The following is a 19,182-nucleotide window of genomic DNA, read 5'->3' on the forward strand; positions in this document are numbered from 1 at the left end:
CCCAATCCCTCACGCGGGACCTGCCCGCGCAGCGCCAGCCCCGGCCGCCGGGGGAAGGGGGGAGGGAGGGAGGGAGGGGGCGGCGGCCCTTCCCATTGGCCGGCGGCCGCGCCCAATCAGCGCGACCGGGAAATTGCCGTCAGCGAAAGGAAAGCCCGGTCACGGTGACGTCGCGGGCGGAGTGGAGTGCCGGGGGACGATGGGGCGGGGCGGAATCCCGGGGAGAGGGGCGGGGGAGGGGCGGCCGCGGGCAGCGCGGGGCAGGGGTTCCCCGGGCGGGCCTGGCGGGGGGGGGGGGGGCAGGGCCCCGAGGAGAGGCGGCTTCGCGGGCAGGGGTACGTGGGGAGCCGGCGCAGGGGGCCAGGCCGGGCCAGGGGCTCCCCTCGGAGCCCGGCGGCCGCCGGCGGAGCGGTGCTTCGCTCCCGGCGGCCGCCGGCGCCTCGGCGGGTGGGGGCAGCCCGGGGCCCGGCGGCCGCCGCGCCTCGGCGCTGCCGTCGCCATGGCAACGGCTGCCCCGCGGGGGAGGGGCGCAGGTAGCGGGTCCGGCCGGCGGCGTGGGGGAGGCGGGAGCCTCCCGCCGGGACCGCCGCGGCGCTGGCAGAGTCTGTGAGGCGACGCTCGTGGCGGCGGAGCTGTTCTCAGTGTCCCGCAGCCTGGTGGCACGAAAGCAGCCGATACCCTGTTTCCCCGGCTGTGAAACCCCCCCTCGGAATGATCTCGTTCAGGAGCACAGCCGGCGCCCAGCGCTCGCTCTGTTCCTGTGCCCAGGCTGCTGCGGTGCGCCCCCCTGCGCCGGCGACCGTTGGGGGGGCTGCTCGCGGCGGGGACCGGCCGCCCCCCTGCGCCGGCGACCGTTGCGGGGGCTTCGCGGGGCGCGGCGCGGAGGCAGCGGCCGCGCTGGGCTTCCCGCGAGCCGCGCTGGTTCGGGGTAACGGGAGCCTGAGGTGTAACGTTTCCGCCCCGGTCGCCGAGGCCGGTGGCGGGCTGTTTGCTGTGTTTCCCCCTGGATGCGCGCACTGAGGGAGCGCAGAACAGCCCGGCGGGGCAGGCTGTTCCGTTGGTGTGCGGGTCCCTCTCCAGGAGTCGGCGTCTTTACAAGGGTAAATTTCTCCTTAGCACAAGAGAGTTAATAAACTTGAAGAATTCTCCCCAAATTGAGGGGGAAGGGCACAAAGTCAGGGCAAAACGCAAGTGCCCACCCCCTCGCCGTATTCTGGGTATGGGACCTGGTTCCTCCTTGGCATAATTAAGCCTGGCCACTTTTTCGCTTGCTCTGAGGAAACGTTTTAGCTCCTTCCTTAACGTTGTATTTACCTCACTGGTCAACAAATGCTCTTTGTACACGGCGCGGTTAGTGGTGAAGGCGCTCCTGTTGCTGTGCGAACATGGAGCTGTACTGTTGTGCGAGGGCAAGGAGAAGTGCTGGGAGAGGTGTGCAGGGGATGGTTTCAGCAGTAAAATGCTTCCCTGCATCCGAGGCTGCATTTGTTGTGCTCTCTGCAAGGGCAGCCCAGCTTGCCCCCTCCACGCACATTCAGCCAGCGCTACTCCCGGGATCCCCCCTAGCCCTGGCCTGGGCTGAGGTGCCCCTGGCCTGTGCAGTGTGGCACCTGGCTCCCCGAGTGGCTATTTCCTTCAATGTAGCTAACCTGCTTGGAACAAAAATTAAGATATGTAGGGGTTTTTAAACCTCATTCAATGTGTTTTATTGTTTATAATGATATCCTCAAAATAATTTCAGCTTCTCACATTAGAAAACTACTGCAGGGGAGGAAGAATGCTTTCTTTCACTTTACTTTTGTATTTGGCAAAATGAGGAGGAGAGAAGAAGCAGCGAAGTTAAATATTTTGATCCTTAAGGGGTTACAGAAGTGAGCTTTTTTGTGTATAAATATAAACCTTTTAACAAGAAGAACATGTGAATGCACCAAAAATCTTCCTGGATTGTATATCCCTTCACATGACTTCTGTACCAACGTTGACTTTAACTTTAGTATAAACCAAACTGGTCTCATCTAGAGAAAAAACAATGTGGAGAAAATGGAAATTCCCCTTAAAGTCAACTTTTCATTAAAGACTTTTGCAGTGGATTCTGTACTAAATATGGCATTTAGACACTGAAGTTTCATCTTACAAAAATGAAATAATGTTTTCTGTTTTCTCTAAATCTTAAAACTCAAAGAGGTGCTGAAAACTTGCAAGCAGGCATAGTGCATATTTGCCTGGACATCTCCTTCAGTTTTAATTTTCTTTTTTGACAGGTAGAGTATACCACAGGCATGCCTAGACATTTGAACGTTTGGAGCAGTTTGTCATTTAGGGGGCAGATAACTAAACTGAAAACTCAAACTGAAACCATAAAAACTCTTACAGATGAACTCCCTTCTCCTTTTTTAGCCACCCAATACCCCTGTTTTAGATGGGTTTAAATATATGGAGAAATATATTGTATGTAATGCATACTTTTAGATGCACACTAATAGTATGTATACATTGAAATAGTATTTAATAGAAAGACAAGCAGCATCTGAAAAGCACATAAGCTTAATTGATTCCAGACACAACTGGCCTGGATTTTGTTTCCTCTTATTCCAACTTTCTGACCTTGTAAAAATTATCTTGATTGTGTTATACTAAAACAAGGCCATGATCTTGCAAAAACTACCATGTGTGTTACTGCTGAGCACTATTGAGTAAAGGGCTGTATATGGAACAAATGTTGACAACATTAGGCCCCAGGTTCATTTATTTGTTTTCCTTTGCTTATATCTGATCATGGTTAAGCAATAGTCTCACTTCTGCTAAAAGCTGGATTTGTGTTTTTATTTTAAAAGAGATGAAAAACATGTAGTAAAACTTCTGATTTGGGGTGAAGGATAGGTTTTTAATTCTTACAGTAGTTCAAGCTGCTGGAATTTTATGGCTTTTGGACTTGGGGAGGGAACAGTGAGGATTTTAAAAATATGCATTGCATGTAATTTTTTTCAGTACACTTTTTTTTTTCTTGTGTAGTACATATCAGTGTTTTTCAAAAGATTGTTTCTAGGGATGAAAGTTTAAGTTCTTACTGGCTTTGATGCTAACTTTTATGATGCTGTTATGCCTGGGTATAAATATGAAAAAGGACTGAGGACAGTATAAAGTGTTAGACATGCTGCCATCTCTGGCACTAGAGAACTTAATGATGTATAATTATATTTTCTGCCTGACAAAAATCCAAAGCCTAGATACGCTGATCTTTTTATTGCGGTAACTAACTGCTGCTTCTTTTATTTGGGAATCTTCAGCTTGCTAGCCTTAAATCTCTGTGAAGGGTTGTGACAGAAAAACGTCTTTCCAGCTTGTTGAACTGAACACATGATCCCTCTCTTTACTTCTCCAAAGGCTCACCCACTCCCTCCACACACACACACACCCCCCAGGATCGAGACTAAACTATGTATTTGTGTCTTTTTCAGAAGGGCTCCCGTGGGGCAATGCTTGTAAGCCCTGGGATTGCCTGTTAGGTAGCAAGGAGGCTTATAGAAAGCAATTCCAAGTGGAAGTGGGCCTTTTCCTGCTCCGCCCTCCATACTGTTGCCATTCATTTTCATCAAGGCCCTGAGAATTGCTTGCCTTTAAGACTAAGCTACAAATGTAACAAAGCTGTAGTCACTAGACCAAGTAATATCTACCTTTTTTATGTTGATTCAATAACATAAATGTTTGGGGGAGTATATAGTGCAGCATGTCAAGTTATTGTACCCATACAAGAACAAATGTAACTAAAAAATTAAAGAATACCTTTAAAGAAAACCAGTAGCTCTTATGCAAAATTAAACTTGTTTTCTAGGAAGTTGGCATGAATAAGGATGCCATCTTGTCTAAGCTTTTCGTAGCTCCATTGTCAATTTTTCTTATTTTCCTGCAGATGGCAAGGCAGAGATGATGTGTAACAGATTATTTGTTAAATAAATAAAACCTGACTGCATGTGCAGCATTTGGACTCAAAAGTCATGTTGGTAACTTACCACACCAAAAATGGAACAATGAATATTAGTGCTAACACTGTATCTGTGGTCTTTGCCTTCTAACCACCGTTTTACATCTTATTTTCTCTTAAGTTACAGAAGACCTTAAAGTGAAATCCTGCCTTCTTAAAAGCAATATTATAGTCTGTGCTCTCAGTGCTAAAATACGATGTGTTCTAGCTTGCATTTATTGAGAGAGAAAACTATTGGTCCATTGCTTAAAAGTTGTGCCATTCAGTGCAGTGATACTTGGTGCGCAGCCTGCTAAGTGTGACCTGTGGCATTACAAATGCAATGCACATCTCCTCCCTCCTCTGCAAGCACAAGATGAAGACACAAGGTTGTATTGCCTTAACTGAAATAAACAATTTCTGTTCATCTGCTGAGAATGTACAAGTAAATATGATCGTGCAAGTTGCTTGTAATACACAAAGTATAAACAAACTTATGCATGTGAAAGGTGAATTTTTGGCAGATTTCCAGGGGAGTTCCCTTCATGCTGCAGAGCCGAGGCATTTCTCTTTAAGGACAAGACAAACTGTAGACATTTATGCAAGACACAAACAGAAAAGATGCAGAATGGAGCGATACAAAATGAGGTGTTTTGTGGCAGTGTTTTTAACACTGGTCTGTGACTCTAGATTTATTTATTCATAATTGACACTTGCTGGTGTTGAGCACCTCTGCTTCCACATAACATCAGCCTGAATGACAAGCACTCAGCATCTCATGGGATCAGACCTAACGTCTCTTTTGTAAAATGGGTATGTGGGGTGGGGTGTCTTTATCTGTGAGTTGGTATTTTCAGAGGATATTTTCTTAAATTCAAATTTAAATTCAGTATTTGTAAAATGCAATGAGTGGTACACTGTTTTAAATACTTTAACAATAAGACTCTACCCTGTCAGTGTCACCTTGCCTGAAGTGCTGTGCAAGGGATACACATTTGACTGGATTGTGAAAAGCAATGAAGATCATACAAGTAAGTTTAAGTCCTTACATGCTTACTTAATGTATCTCAGACTTTTGGAATATCCCAGTACCCACAGTAATTAATGCGGCTATTGTGTGTGCATGTTATCTTTTCCTCCCTAGTGTGCTGTTTCCATAGGATATCAATTCATATTCAGAGTTTTGGCCCTTCTCTGTAAGTGCTCTGTGCCAATGAAATGAAGACCCCACCTGACAACTTTGCTACTCTGTCACAATAGGACTCTACAATAAACTTTAAATGTAACTATCTCTGAAACAGTTTTCTCGGGGATGGGTCTGAACTACTGGAAGGAATAATTTACTTTACTTTGTCTCCCCTCTACAGATGTGCAGTGGTTGTACATATGTCCCTATATGCTTCTGAAACAAAATGTTCCATGCACACCCTTCTTGAGAGAGAAAGGACGAGAGAGCGAGGGAAAGAGAGTCATTGGTGATGTCTCTACCGTCTGCTGTAAGGCATTGAGATACTACTGTGATAAATACAGTGTAAGAAAACACAAAGGATAATATAGATTGGTGTAATGCCCAGCATGTTTGTGAAATGTCTCAGTTACACCAAGCTCGAAGGATGGTGACACCATGGATGATCAGTTCAGAAACCAACATGAACTTAATAAATGGAAAAGTGAAATTCAATTAAAACAATCACCAATTTCTTTCCACAGGAAGGAGAAATCAAATACAAATGGGGAATAACAAGTTAGATGGTTATATGGGGTGTGTAGAGAATCACTAACAAAATGGCAATGGACAATGCAATACTCTTGCAAAATGCAATGCTCTCTTAGGATTTATCAATAGGTGGCATATGTAAGTCATAGAGTAAGGCATAAAGATGACTCCACTAAGTGCTGGTAAGGCCTCAGCTGTAGCATTGTGTTTGGTTTTGTGTTCTGAGCTGAAAAAAAATGCAAAGAGTACAGGGCAGAGCAACAAAGATGAAAGATGTAGAATATAAAAGGAAATGGTGAACAAAATAAATATGCTGAGCCTGGAAAAGAAGTTTTAGGGGGGATTTGACAAATTTTCCCATGCACAAAATGTTAGAATAGGTTTGATCAACTGTTCTTGAACGCTGGGGGAGGATGAGGTAAATCAGCTGTGTACAGAGGAAGGATGTTTTAGGTTGGATATTAGGAGGGTGGGGGGGTGATTTAAGCTGAATATTGGAGAGGGAGGGTGAAGATACAACAGCAACTTTCTAGTCATTGTTATGGTGAAATAGAAGAACAAGCTACTCGGAAAGTTAGGGTATCTGCTTCATTGAAGGTTTCTAAGAACAGGTTACAAACATCTGTTGGGGATTGTCTGGGACTACTTTATCCTATCTTTGTGCAGCCGGCTGGGACCAGATGGTCTCTTCAGATCCCTCCCAGCCCTGTGTCTCTAGAAGTTTACCAAGGAGGGAGGGGAGTGAACCTGAGTTTAATGAGAAAACTATCATCTCGTTCGTTGATTCTCTTTCAGAGTAGAAAAAGAATTGGAGGGAAATCACGTCTAACTTAGGTGTATGAGTGAATAGACCCTTTTGTTGTTGTTGACCGGCAATTTTATGAAGTCTTTACAAAAAATACATGGAAGAATTATAAATCTTAACACATATGAGGTGTTCCTTACTGCCTTTTTAGTTTAACAGTTTTAAGACACACTTTTAAATGCATCTTTTTCTCAATTAACATAGGTAACAAAAATAACAAGTTTATGATTATTTTTTCAAGGATACTATTATTGTGCATTTGGCTGTATGTTTTAAATCCCTCTCCCTCCTCTCCCCCATTTTAAAATAAGTAACAACCACATGTTTAGGTATTTCTGAATGTATTCTGGATACTTCTTGAGTATTTTAAAGCAGAAAATAATAGTGACAAATAACTCCTGCTCTCTAATCCATAGAAGGAACAAGTTGTTCAGGACCTTGTCTGAAAAACCTTTCTTGAAGGAAAGCTGAATGAAAATGTGCATGTCAAACTCTCACTTCCTTGGCAGGTGAACTCTGTGACTTAAGCGGTGTTTCCCACACTCATGAGCACCTTCCCTGTTGCTCCCTCCTCCCCCAGGCTGAGATAGGAAGTTCCAATGAAATGTAGTTGCTGTGGAAAGTCCTGCTCACAGAAAGGAGACGTGATCTCTCAACTAGTCAGATCCAATTTTATAGGCGGCTCTGAGTCAGGGTGGAGCCCTTGAACTGAACTTTGTATTTAAGAAGGAAGTGATGTCTGTGGCAGCTTGTGTTGCTAAGCAGATGAGTTGCTGTATTTTTATGTCAGCTGATGCTTTTGTCGGGTGTGTGACTTCATTCTTAGATATGATGTGTTCCATTTATTAAGGACAAAGGTCAGAAATTGTCAGCGTTGCGATAACTATGTCTCTCCATATAAGAAGAGGCATGTTCTACTGAGCAGAGATGGAAATGGGAGTCTTTACTTGCTGCTTCTGCAGGGTGAAAACAAAACTGACTGTGAAACTGTTGGTTCATGTCACAGTCCAGGAGCAGACGTCCTCACAAGCAGGGTTTGTGTGGTGTAGGTTGGTTTCCTAGTATTGTTCCATTTTTATAAGAACTCACTGTCATTCCTGATTAAGGAGGTGGCCTGACTAACCTTGTGTCTTGTCTCCAATAATAATCAGAACTGGACCACTGAGGTGAGCAACCAGGCACTAATTTGTGTAATATAGAAATTTAGATTAAAAAAAATCTAAGTGATCTCGCTTCTTATTTTAGAAAATTTAGTGGTGAATTTGTTTAAGAGGAGAGCAAATTGTTTTTTCACCTCTGTACTGCCGGCACTTCAGTTAGTGTTGCCTTCCAGCCATCCAGATTATGATTAGTAAATGGTCTACTTTTGGATTACTTCTGAGAGACTTGGTGGAGAGTGCAGACAGGTTGCCTGTGTATCAATGCAACCACAGTGATGAACCTTAGCGTGCCACACGAGAGGGCATTTCTACAGGTTCCTCCTTTAAAATCTCTGGTTGGATGCTCTAGTTAGCCTTGAGAGAGGTATGTTTTGCTATCCTTCCTCTGAGAGCTAGCATTACTATATCAGAAAACTTGCGTGAAACAGAACAAATCTTTAGAATAGTGTTACACCTATTACACTCCCTAGTGTGTGGCAACTGGGAACACTTAGGTCCCTCAAAGAGTTTTGACCATATAAGGCCTGGCAGGTGAGTGGCATTTGGACACAGACTGCCAGAGGCTGCTGCCCCTCTGCTGTTCTGGTTCAGTTCCTCAGTTAAGGAGTTCCCTGCCAGAGATGTGGCTGTTTGGGCCAGTTCCAGCTTTTGTCACTCCTGCTGGCTTCAGTTTCAAAAAAAAAAAAAAAAAAAAAGTCTACCCTGCCTTGCCCTCTGTTCCCTTAGCTTGCTGATGCCACAGGGTGGCTCCTTGTAGCACAAGTATTTCTAACACTTTTAACTTTTCAGCTGAAGTTGTTAACATTGTTAGCTCTAAGACAAGTCTATTGCTTCCTGATACTAACCACTGTCCATGTGCTTTCAGTGTTTCGACATGCTGTAAGTTGAACACTTTCTTCCTGAAAAGGGAATATTGTTTGTCTTTAGCACATGGCATGTCATCATCATCTGTGTCTTTTGGCCACTTTACTTTCTCAGTCTTGTGTGTTTCCATTGCTGCCTTATTTTTGATAAGCTTTGAGTAAAACTTTCACTTGCGAAAGAAAAAGAAACCATTGTCTTTAATTTTCGCCCCTTCTCCATTTGGCTGAAGTAATGTTCAGAGATGAAAAAAACATGTGAGTGTGTTTTCAGGTCATGCAATTTAGGAGCCACTTCCCACCAATCATGGGACAAAATATAATGCCTTGGATTATTTGAGGATGTGGAATGACATCCTGAATACCAAGCACTGCAAAGCACAAGTCTGCTGATCAGGAGTCAAAGATTCAGTTTTGTATCTCTCCTTGCACACATAGAGAGAAAGGTAAAAGAGAGGCTGTGAGATGAGTTGTTCCTGAGGTTTGGGGTTTATCTGTACAGAATTTCCCTGGGAACTACATGTTCCTTCACCAAAGCAAAGCAGCCCTGTGGAAGAAGCTGCTGGGGGGTTATGGAGCTGGCACAGGTACTTTCTGTTGGAACCGATGAGCAGTTTGAACCATTGCAGTGCTCAGGGTGTGAGGAAGCAGAAGTACTTACAGAGCCTTTTTAAAGCAGTGTTGCTCTGGGCTCATCATGCACAGTCCTTAGCATTAGCAGCTCTCAAATAAGCAAAATGCCTGGACTGTGTTGTCAAGAATGAGGTGTATGTTTGTGGCCTTAAGGTCTAACTGTGCCTAGCGTTTTTGGGGGCTCTATTCATCAATGTTGTAAGATGTCATTCTGCCCTCTTCTGATGTGACAATGTCTAGACCTTGATATCGTATTTCACTATACCTGCCTTTTAAAGCAGATGCTGGTTCTTCAAAGGCTGCTGAATAACCTTCCTTTACATTTTAGTGTGATAGTAAATCATTTGCATTTTGTAATACTGATGTTTTAAATGCTAGTCACTAATCTCTGTGCCATATTTCTTATGAAGTACATTAACTTATCTCTGAGTAATTATGCCTGTCATACACAGTGACTTGCTCAGCTTTGTACAAACTATCCCCACCTTGAAAGTTTACCTAGTTAGCTAAAGTGTAGCAATTCACTTGGGTTTTGTTGGTACACATACCCTTGCTCTGCAACTGCTGCTGAAATTCTCTGCCATTAATGCAAATTCTTTCTAATCTGCTAGCCAAATGGCTCCCTGCATCAGACGGATTACTTAGTTCCAACAGCATACAAAGGGCTGGGTGATTACAAGTGAATTTTCACTCCTGTCATCCCTTGGATATTTTAATAAGCTGTTATCAATAAGGCTAATCATGAAGACTTCCATGTTGCTGTTTCGTTACTCTCCTACTGAGCTTCAAAGTGCTTGTTGATAACGTGGGGAGTTATGACTTTCTCTTTACCACTTTACCTCAAGCACAAGTTAAGGTTTCAAACTTTTTTGCTCTGTAGCAGCCATGCAATAATGTGTTTCCTTCATTCTTGTACTAACAGAGTATGCATGTGTGTTAACATATGTCACATACCTTTGAGTGTTGAAATGTGTGCAATACTTTTCCTAACTCTCTATTTCCTACTGTGGATGAGGAGTTGGAGAGCTGCCATAATTCTGCTGGTTTTGTGAAAGTGCCATTTACAGATTCTGTTTCTACCAATTTTGGAAAATGTTTGGAGACTTCCTTCAAAATTTTATTACATGAGTAGTAATCCAGCTGATTTGATAGGCCACAGCCTAAGGAGGTATAATTTATAGGAGCTGAGGATCTGTGCCTTCAGAAAAAGGGCACGTACTAAAGACACCAAGGTTGTTTTTTTCTTGGGATGTAACGTTTGACCGAGTCCCAGTGGATGTCCCATTGTTGGTGAGATGGTAAAATACTTAAATTTAAAGAAATGCTGCATTTCTTAGATTGTCTCGTCCTATCACAGTGATATTCTTTAAACTTTTTTTATGCTCGGAAGCTTTGCAATCTCTGATTTCTGCTAAACAAGAAACTGAAACAAGTTTCTAGGGGGAGCAGTGAGGCTGCTGACAGTTGGTCTCAGAATGAGTTTCTCTTGCCCCTAAATCTTGGAGAAGTTAAATCTTTGAAAGCGAGGGGAGTTCCCAGTTGACTCATGCTTTGCTAAGGTGCTTGGCTGCCAAATTAGGAATGCAGTTAAATGGTATGTGCAGAAAAGCAGCATTTCAGGTAAGTAACTATTTCTTTCTAGGCTGTTTACTCTTTCTCTGGTTTGTCAACACACTGCAAGAGAAAACTGAAACTGATTTGATTACACTTAGTAAATTGGGAGGATGCGTCTGTGTAGTTTTTTCAGAAAGTAGAGAAATATATTTTAAAAATAGAATGACTGTAAACCCAGCAAATTTGGTAGAAGCATACTCAGAGCATGTGCACTGAAAACTGCATAGAGTTTTTTAAACACTGTTTCCACTTGCTATTTTTAACTTTTTGGTAGACCACTATGAAGAACAGGGAATGTATTATACAGCACCATCACGTGCTATCAGGTTTTCAACACCTTTTTCAGTTGAAAGCATAGGACAGCATTATCTCCTTTGATTACTGGTCGTGTCTCTGGGTGACCGTGTGGACTCTGCTGCGTGAGCAGCAGTGATGCCTCTATGTCCACAAACTGCCCCCTCTCCCATAGGGGTGCTTTCCCCATAAATCCAAGAAGACAGAGATTGACTAGGTCCGAGGAGAACTACATGGTGTAGTAGTCTGACTTTCAGGCTTTTCCCAGAGAAGCCCAAAATACTTTTTGTGCCTGCAGTGGCCCTTAAGGCCACAGCAGCAACTTGGTTGCCTGGATCAGTGGAGCGAATAACCCAAGACGTGAGAGGAGCTGTTGACATTCACACTGCGTGGGGCCGGCTCCTTGGCTTACTAACGTGTGTGCATGCGTGTGTGTGTTAAGGGGGTATAGTGGAAAAACTGTGAGAGATCCTACCAAGATGTCTTCGCTGTTACTCCAACTCTTTCCCATAAAAGAATGTGTTTGTGGGTGTAGCAAACAGTCCCCTAAAAGGCGCTGCGGGAGCCGGGCGAGGGGGAGGTACACCTACTCAGGCAGCAGCACATGACTTTTTTTTCCCCTCTCCAACCTGCCACAGACAACGATGGTAAAAAGTTATCTACTCAGATAAATTGCTTAAAATTCCTGTAATGCTGAGTATCTTTACACTAGTGTTACATTGTAATCTCTTTATACTTTTAAGATGCTTATTTAGTTTCCAGCACAGTTCAGGAAAAACTGTTAAGCAGGCTACTGGTAATCATTTTTTTGGTGGGATTTGTATAATTTACTCACGGAATGAGTTTGTTCCGGTTTGTATCACGAATTTGAATCTATAACTTACAAATATGAAATTGGCCTCCACAATCTTTTCAGTATCACCAAAGTAATGCAAACATGTATTAAAAAAAAAAAAAGCCCACTGGGAATAAAGGACACTTTTGGAAGACAGACCGTTTAACGGCTGCTCTATTTTGAAAACTTGATCCGCTCGGGACAAAGTTCACCCTAAATGGAGGACTCGCGTGACCCTGCCCCTGCCGCGGCCCTGCCCTCGCGCCGGGCGGCCCGGGGCGGTGGCGGCTCGACCCCGCTCCCCCCCCCCCCCCGGGCGCCTCCGGCGGTTTCGCCGCGCGGTTGGGAAGTTTGACGCGCGGGAGCGAGCCCCCTCCCCCCGCCGCGGCCAGCGCCTCGGGAGCTTCCCGGGACGCGCCGCGCCCGCGGCACCGGCTCGCCCTGTGTGGCCGGTCCGGCGCTGACCCCGCGGGTGACGGGGCGGCCGTGCCCGCTACAAAGGCTCTGCCCCCTCCGCCGGCCACCGGGCGGGCGGGACGGGGGCGGCGCGGCGCCCGGGGATTTGCATGGGCAGGAGCCGCTCCCCGGCAGCGCAGCGCCCGCGTGCCCTGCGCCGCGCCGCCGCGCCGGGGGGGGCTGCGGCTCGGCCCCCACGCCGGGGCAGCGCTTCCGTCGCCCGTCGTCCCCGCCCGGCGGCGGGGGCGGGAGCCCCGGCGGGGCGCTGGTGGGTCGGGGCTGAGGGGAAGGTTAGTGACCCCGCGCCCCTCCCCCACCCGCGCGCGGGGCCGGGCGGTTTTTTCTCGTTGCATAAATTATGCCGGGCGGGGCGGTGACGCGCGCGGCGGGGCGGGGCGTGCGGCCGCGCTCGCCCCCGGGGAGGGGGCGGTGTCGGGGGCGCGCCTTGTGGCTGCGGGAGGGAGGGAGCGGGCGGGCGGGCGCAAGGGGCGGTAGCAGCGGCAGCCGCCTGGCTGGCTGGTGTCTCGCTCGGCTCGGCTCCTGCGGACGCGCTCGGGAACTATCGGATTAAACTTGAATCGAGTGAAATTACACAAAGGAGCGAAGCGGAGCCGGGACCCGGCGGAGACCCCGAAACTACCCGAGACCCGCGCTGACCCTTCCTCTCCCTCCCCTCCCTTTTACCCCTCCTTCGCCCGCCCTGGTCAGGGATCTCCCCCCCTCCTCCCCTCTTAGCCCAGCCCCGGTGCGAGCGAGCAACTCCGTGCGTGTGCGTGTGTGTGAGGAAGAGAGACCCGCACCCCGCCTCGCCCCCCCGGCAGCGGCACCAACTCCGGAGCGTGTCCCCTCCTCCTCCCCGGCCCCTCGGCGAAGGGCGACGAGGGAGCGAGAGGGGGACGCCGGCCCCCAACGGCCCCCGCACCGGCCCGGTGAGTGACCCCGCACCTCGCTCGGCGGGAGGGAGGGCGGCAGCGCGGTGGGGGGGGGGACGGGACACGCCGGCCGCGGAGCCGCCGGCCCGGACACCCGCAGCAGGTCCGCGGCGGAGCGGCAGGGTCCTGCCCGCGTCCCCGGTGCTGCGGGGGGCGGGGGGCGCTGCGCCCCGCCGCGGCTCCGGGCGAGGCGAGGCGGGGCGGGGGGGCGCAGCGGGGCACTTCCCCGGTGTAAATGGCTTTTTGTTGTGCTCCGGCCGGCCGCCTCGCCTCGGGGGAGGGGAGACGAGGGGAGGGGAGGGGAGAGGAGGGGGCCCGGGGAGCCGGAGCGGCGGCGCCCCCTTTCCTCCTCCCCGCCCCCCGCACCTCGGTTCCGCGCCGCAAGTTTGGAGGGCGGCGGAAAATCCGGGAAAAGTTGGGCGAAACTGCGCGGCGGCGGCCGCGGGGGCCCGCGGGAGCGGCGGGCGGGATGGCCGCGGGAGCGCTCCCCCCGCTGACCACGCTGACGGCTCCCGGCCGCGGCAGCACAACAAGCGCTAACAAAGTGAGGGCGCTTCCCCGCCGCGCACGCCGCGGCCCGGCCCCGCCCGCCGCCGCCGCGCTCCGCGCCGGCACATGGGGCCGCGGAGCTGGCCGCCGCCGGGCCGCGCCGGCCGGGCCGCGCCGGGCACCCCCGCCGAGGCCAGGTGGTGGGTGGCGGCGGCGGGCGGCAGGAAGGGCGGGCGGAGGGAGGGAAGGAGGGAGGGCGGGCGGGTGGAGGAGCACGCGGTGCCGCGCGGCCGCCGGTGCGGCGGGGGCGATTGTCCTGCCCGAGCCGGGGCGGGGGGCCGCGGCGGCGGCGGCGGCGGGGGCGGCCCGCCGGGGCGGGGGGGCTCCCGGCTGCCTCCCGACAGCCGGGGAAGAAAGAGGAGCGGGGGGAGGAGGGGAAGACGCTGCCTAGGCGAGCCGGAGCGGTGCTGGCGGCGGCCGCATAATAGGGACTTAACCCCGCGAGGCAACTGCGCGCCGCGGTGCCCCGCCGCCGCCGGGTCGGGCCGCGGCCGGGGCCGGGGCGCCGCGCGGGTCAGGCGCACGGGGTCGGGGCCGGGGCGCCCCCTCCCCGGTCCCGGCCGTTTTGAGGGTGAGCGGAAAAGGTGGTTTGAGGCCAAGCGGTCAGGGAGCGGGGGGGGGTTGTTTGTGTGCGATTCACGGGGGAAGCGGGGCTGGCGTGCCGCGGCTCCGCCGGGCCGGGCTGGGGCGGGCGGGGCGGCGGCGCTGCGTGCGGGGCCGCTGGAAGTGGGAAGCGGGCAGCGTGTGCGTGTGTGTGTGTGCGCGGTGGCGGGGGGAGGGGGCAGGGTTGTTAGTGAGTCTCTGGGAGAAGGAGCTGCAGGCAATGAGCAGCCATCATTACGTTGCATTCATTTATCCCGAGAGCATTACATAAGGGGGCACGCTCCGGCACCGTGGGGTCCCCCTCCGGCCGAGGCGCTGTCCGCGCGGCTCTCTGCTTTGGGGCTTTTTTTTGGGGGGGGGGGGCACGGCGCTTGGGAAGGGGGTGGTTTGGGGGCACGAACTGGAAACCGAACCGGTTTCCTTAGATCACTTTTACACACTGCTCACGCTTGGGTTTAAACTAGTTTTTTTTTTTTAAACAGACAATGGACAAAAGAAAAGTAGCAATGCCCGGGGAGTTCCCTTTGAATTACTGAGGGATTGCTAGATGCACCACACAACTCTCCCCGTACTTCCCCACTTTCTGCCTTTGTTTTCGTTTGGGAAGGTACTGAATGTGCCTTCCAACTATATAAAAGGGCGATTTTTAATTTGTGAGCAGCTTTTCCAGTCACTTAGTCTTTCGTGGATTTTTAGCTTGAGGAATATCAGAATAACCTCAATGCAATAAGTTTGTTTCTGTGTAGATGTGCGTCTCGATTTTACTTTCATCAAAGCAGATTTTGAGCTGTGTTTATACTAGAAGATGGCTTTCGGGAGAATGTGTTTGTCTCCCCCCCCCCCCCCCCGTAGTATATGGGACTAGCAGAGAGATACAAACAAGCAAGTTGAACAAAAAATGTTTCTGTTCATTTCCTCACAGATCATCCATTCTAACGACGGCAAAAAAATCTTAATGACTATGACCTTAGCAGCATGGGTAGCTGATTTATCCCAATTATAAATCCCGTTAGTTTGCGGTAATGTGTGAGTATCAATATATAATTCATATTAAAACGCATGATCAGTTTTTTTTTTTTTATAAAAGTTGAAATCCATCATTTTCCAATGAGAATGCTGCATCTGTCGCTTGGAGTGTTTTTGTCTCGCTGTTGCACAACAGAGGCTCTCTAGTCTTTAACCTAAAATGGCAGCTTTAATTTGACTGGGGCCCATTCATTGACAATGATAATAAAAAGGCTGAAAGCTAAATGTAGCTGGATGGTTGGGGCACGTTTGCAGAACTCTCCTTTGCATTGCTAGGCGCTGCTAAGAGAGGAACTTCTAAGCTCTCTAGTTTCTGTCCTGAAAGTTTCCAACACATTTTTTTCATTAAAAAAAATCACGATGCTTTACATAAAACACATTCTAGACAACAGGGTCGCTGACAAACTTAACAGGAGGTAGTTTGAGAGGGCTTCTTCTAAAGGGTCTGTGTTTTAAATAATAGTGGAAAAATTCTAGTAATGCTTTTTGAAAAAAGATGTAGTACTGGGGAAAATGAGCATTTGTTTCTGAGGTTTGTAACAGGTGATTAGAACAATTACATTCTTAACATTTTCTGTCTCTAGCTACTAAAAGTGGGAATGTTGCTTGTTTTCTCTTGCTTGGTATTGTAAATGTACTCAGTATTTCACAGATTCTTTTGGTAGTATGTTGTTTAACTTCTGTAAGATAAAACCACAACTGCTTGGAAAAAAGTAATTATTTTTTGTATGAGATGTCCTTTGATGTTTGAAACACAGTTTTACAAAACAAAATTCCCCTTACTATGGCACTGGAAAATGCACAGACTTACACAAGGTCTGTCCTGCTTTTCTGCTAACTTGAACTGATTAATTTAAATCTCTTTATATATTTCTTACAAAAAAGCTTAAAGATCATTTTGAAATCTCTACAGCAAACTCTGAGTGATAAATGCTTGGGATTGCGAGTTTAACTGAATTAATGATTCTCTAATACTAATCAGATAATCATATCTGACCAAATATCTTACGAAATATTTAACAATATAATGATATTTCTATTATTACTTGTAAATTCCATTTAAATTATTTATAAAGTGAAAAAAAAAGCTCAGATTTGAAATCTAAAATAATTGTCTTTCCTCTTCAGTAATCAAGCAAAGTTTTGATAATACTTAGAGCAATCCCTTTAGGAAAATATTTTTATCAGGGCATGGTGATGTAAAAATATTAGTCAAAATGAGATATAAAGGAATACTGTTTATTGAAATCAGAAATCTGTACAATGCTAGAATATCGGAGTTGTCATCATTTTCCTTTAAATTTGGTTAATGTGGAAATGTGAAGGGTTAGTTCAAAAGAGCACTGTGAAGACCTCTCATTATATGTAGAGGGGTCAGTTAACAATATTGTAGCATTTTCAGGAGAGTTATTTGTTGTTTTTTATTCAAATGTTTTTGAGTAAGGTCCACAATATTTCTCTGTTGTTATGTTCAAATAGTACTAGGATTTTAGAACATGCAAAACAAACTATTTGCAAGTAAATATAAAACAGACTGATAACAAAGTTGAAAAAACTTCACTTTCATGTTTTGAAGAGTATATCTGCTACTAGGTCTGGAGGTAGCATAGGTCACATTTTGATTTCACTGGGCACGTTGTGCCCTTCTGCAGAGTGAGGTTCTAACCGAGTTCTGTAGTCTGCAAAGCGTGGTGCTGCAAACTTTAGCTGTTCAAGCAGGAAGTGGCCTAGGCCCTTTACTTAAGAAGAATTTTCTGTATAAGAATACAACATGGGTTTAAAACAAACAAACAAAAAACACAAAAATGAGTTTCTATAAAGGTGAAATGCATGAGTAATAGGAATTCTGTGGGTTTTCAAAGAGCTCCTTAAATGGTATATTGAGACTTTATATGGTTTGCCATATCTGTAGCATCCTATAGCATCTGGGTGTTTGGTTTTTGTTTTGTTTTTATACCTTTAGAATAGGGCATAATACATAAGGGTTATTTAGATAGGAAGAGGAGGAAAAAAATTAAGAGGATGGAAATAAACATGTACATTGCCTTAAATTCTATGCCTTATCTCTATTCCTTATTTCCAGTTCATTGTATTTTTTTTATTAATTTTCAGGTGGAAAGCTTTTAGAATCTACTGGTTGGTATTTGGTTTTGCGAATCTGGCATTATCACTGTTCAAGTAAAATTGTCTGGCTAGCCAGGATATGGACAACTGCATGACAAATTCCACCCCCCCCCCCCCCAAGTTAAAATCCTGACTTCCAAACACTTTCGTTTTTGGCTGCTGTGAACAAATTTCCAACTGCTCGGACTTATGATCTGCTTAACTGATGCCTGTAGGTAACATGGGTGACACTTTTATGTTACTTTTATGTTCCCTGTCTACATGAGAGAACTCTGCAAATTTTAGTAAATAATTAAACTGTACTTTTTACAGATGGGTCTTTTGTATGTAAGTAAGGCTTTAGATCTAATTTCTGCAGCAGAAAAGCTAATGTATTAATTTACTGCATCTGTTTACTTTCATCGTTATGACAGATGCTAACTTCCATCATTTCTCATCATTTTTATGTCTCTGAATAGGTTGTTTACACAAATACAAACTACATTGGAGTTTCTGGAGAAAATATCAAGTATTTTATATATTTTTGGCAATAATGCAAAAGCAAATGAAAACTCCGAGTACAATTTATGCTTTCATTAGAATTCAGATAAGATATTAAAACCTGATGAAAGAGCTCTTCCTCTTGATTTTTTTCCATCTGTAGAATCTAACTTTAACTTTTAGTGGCTCTTATCTCACCAGAGACCAGTGACTCTGGAAATATTGCATCGTAGTTACACATCAAAATTCTTTGGAAGAAAAAGTTGGAAGACAGAAAAAATAGCCTGTGACCTAAAGGACACATTCCAAGTGCCTGAATATGACAACAAAGCTCTTAAGTATATTCTTAAGCATACAAAAGCTGATTAGCTCTTAGCTTCCAACACTGTGACTTTTCAAAGATGTAAACATGCACCTAGAAGAAGCCAAGTCAAAACCAATGATCTTCGTGCTGTTGGGTTTTCTAATTTCATTAATGCTGCTCAGTAGCTGTTTTTAAGCATCCTGATTATTTTGATGCCTTCTTGCTAAACACATTCTTCTTTTAAAAACTGGCGATAATAGTTAATGATCCATCCTAATTTAGAAGTTAAAATTTGGTAAAAGTGTTAATTATCATATAAGCTACTATATTAGTATAGTATCGTAACACTCTATTTGGAAAGCTTATTGGCATATAGGAACTAACCGCAAGCCCTTGCTGGCATCATGTAGGGATCACTTTGCTTTGTAGTGACCTATATAGCTATTTTGGGTGTGGTTTTGCTTGGCTTTCATGGGAGCTGCATCCAGCCTTCCTCTGACATAGACGATTGCTGTGACGAGAGGGCCTTGAGGGGAATGGTGGGGAATAAATAACTTCAAGAATCAATTGTCTGGAAAAAGTCATTGCAGCCAAAATGTCTGCCTTCTTCCTAATGGTTCTGAGGGGAAAATTAAATTTCACATATGCAGTCTTGATCCTAGAGGTTATTCTGTTCAGAGTTTATTTAAATATGGACTGGTAATCACAGCAAACAGGACAGCAACTTACCTGCCTGGGAATAGCTAGCGTGCCAGAGAATCCAGTGCTGAATAATTTGGAAACGCTGTAATTTTAATATCATTGGGTCACTTTGTAAGCTATTCAGCTG

General features: G+C 46.6%; 1 protein-coding gene and 1 long non-coding RNA gene across 2 annotated transcripts in view; both read left to right on the plus strand.

The window, feature by feature from the left end:
• Nucleotides 1–4,168: 4,168 nt before the first annotated feature.
• Nucleotides 4,169–5,686, plus strand: LOC106494426 (uncharacterized). The gene is made up of 3 exons (XR_001294299.2): nucleotides 4,169–4,992; nucleotides 5,106–5,243; nucleotides 5,329–5,686. It is a non-coding gene; the product is annotated as an uncharacterized lncRNA (long non-coding RNA).
• A 7,172-nt stretch (nucleotides 5,687–12,858) lies between these two features.
• The window catches only part of CHD7 (chromodomain helicase DNA binding protein 7), a 132,978-nt gene continuing 126,654 nt past the window's right edge, over nucleotides 12,859–19,182 (plus strand). Inside the window, exon 1 of the mRNA XM_067290491.1 lies at nucleotides 12,859–13,264. The gene's annotated coding sequence lies outside the window, so the exon portion shown is untranslated. The remainder of the gene's footprint in view (nucleotides 13,265–19,182) is intronic.

This window comes from Apteryx mantelli, chromosome 2 (assembly GCF_036417845.1).
Source record: "Apteryx mantelli isolate bAptMan1 chromosome 2, bAptMan1.hap1, whole genome shotgun sequence".
NCBI lineage: Eukaryota > Metazoa > Chordata > Aves > Apterygiformes > Apterygidae > Apteryx > Apteryx mantelli.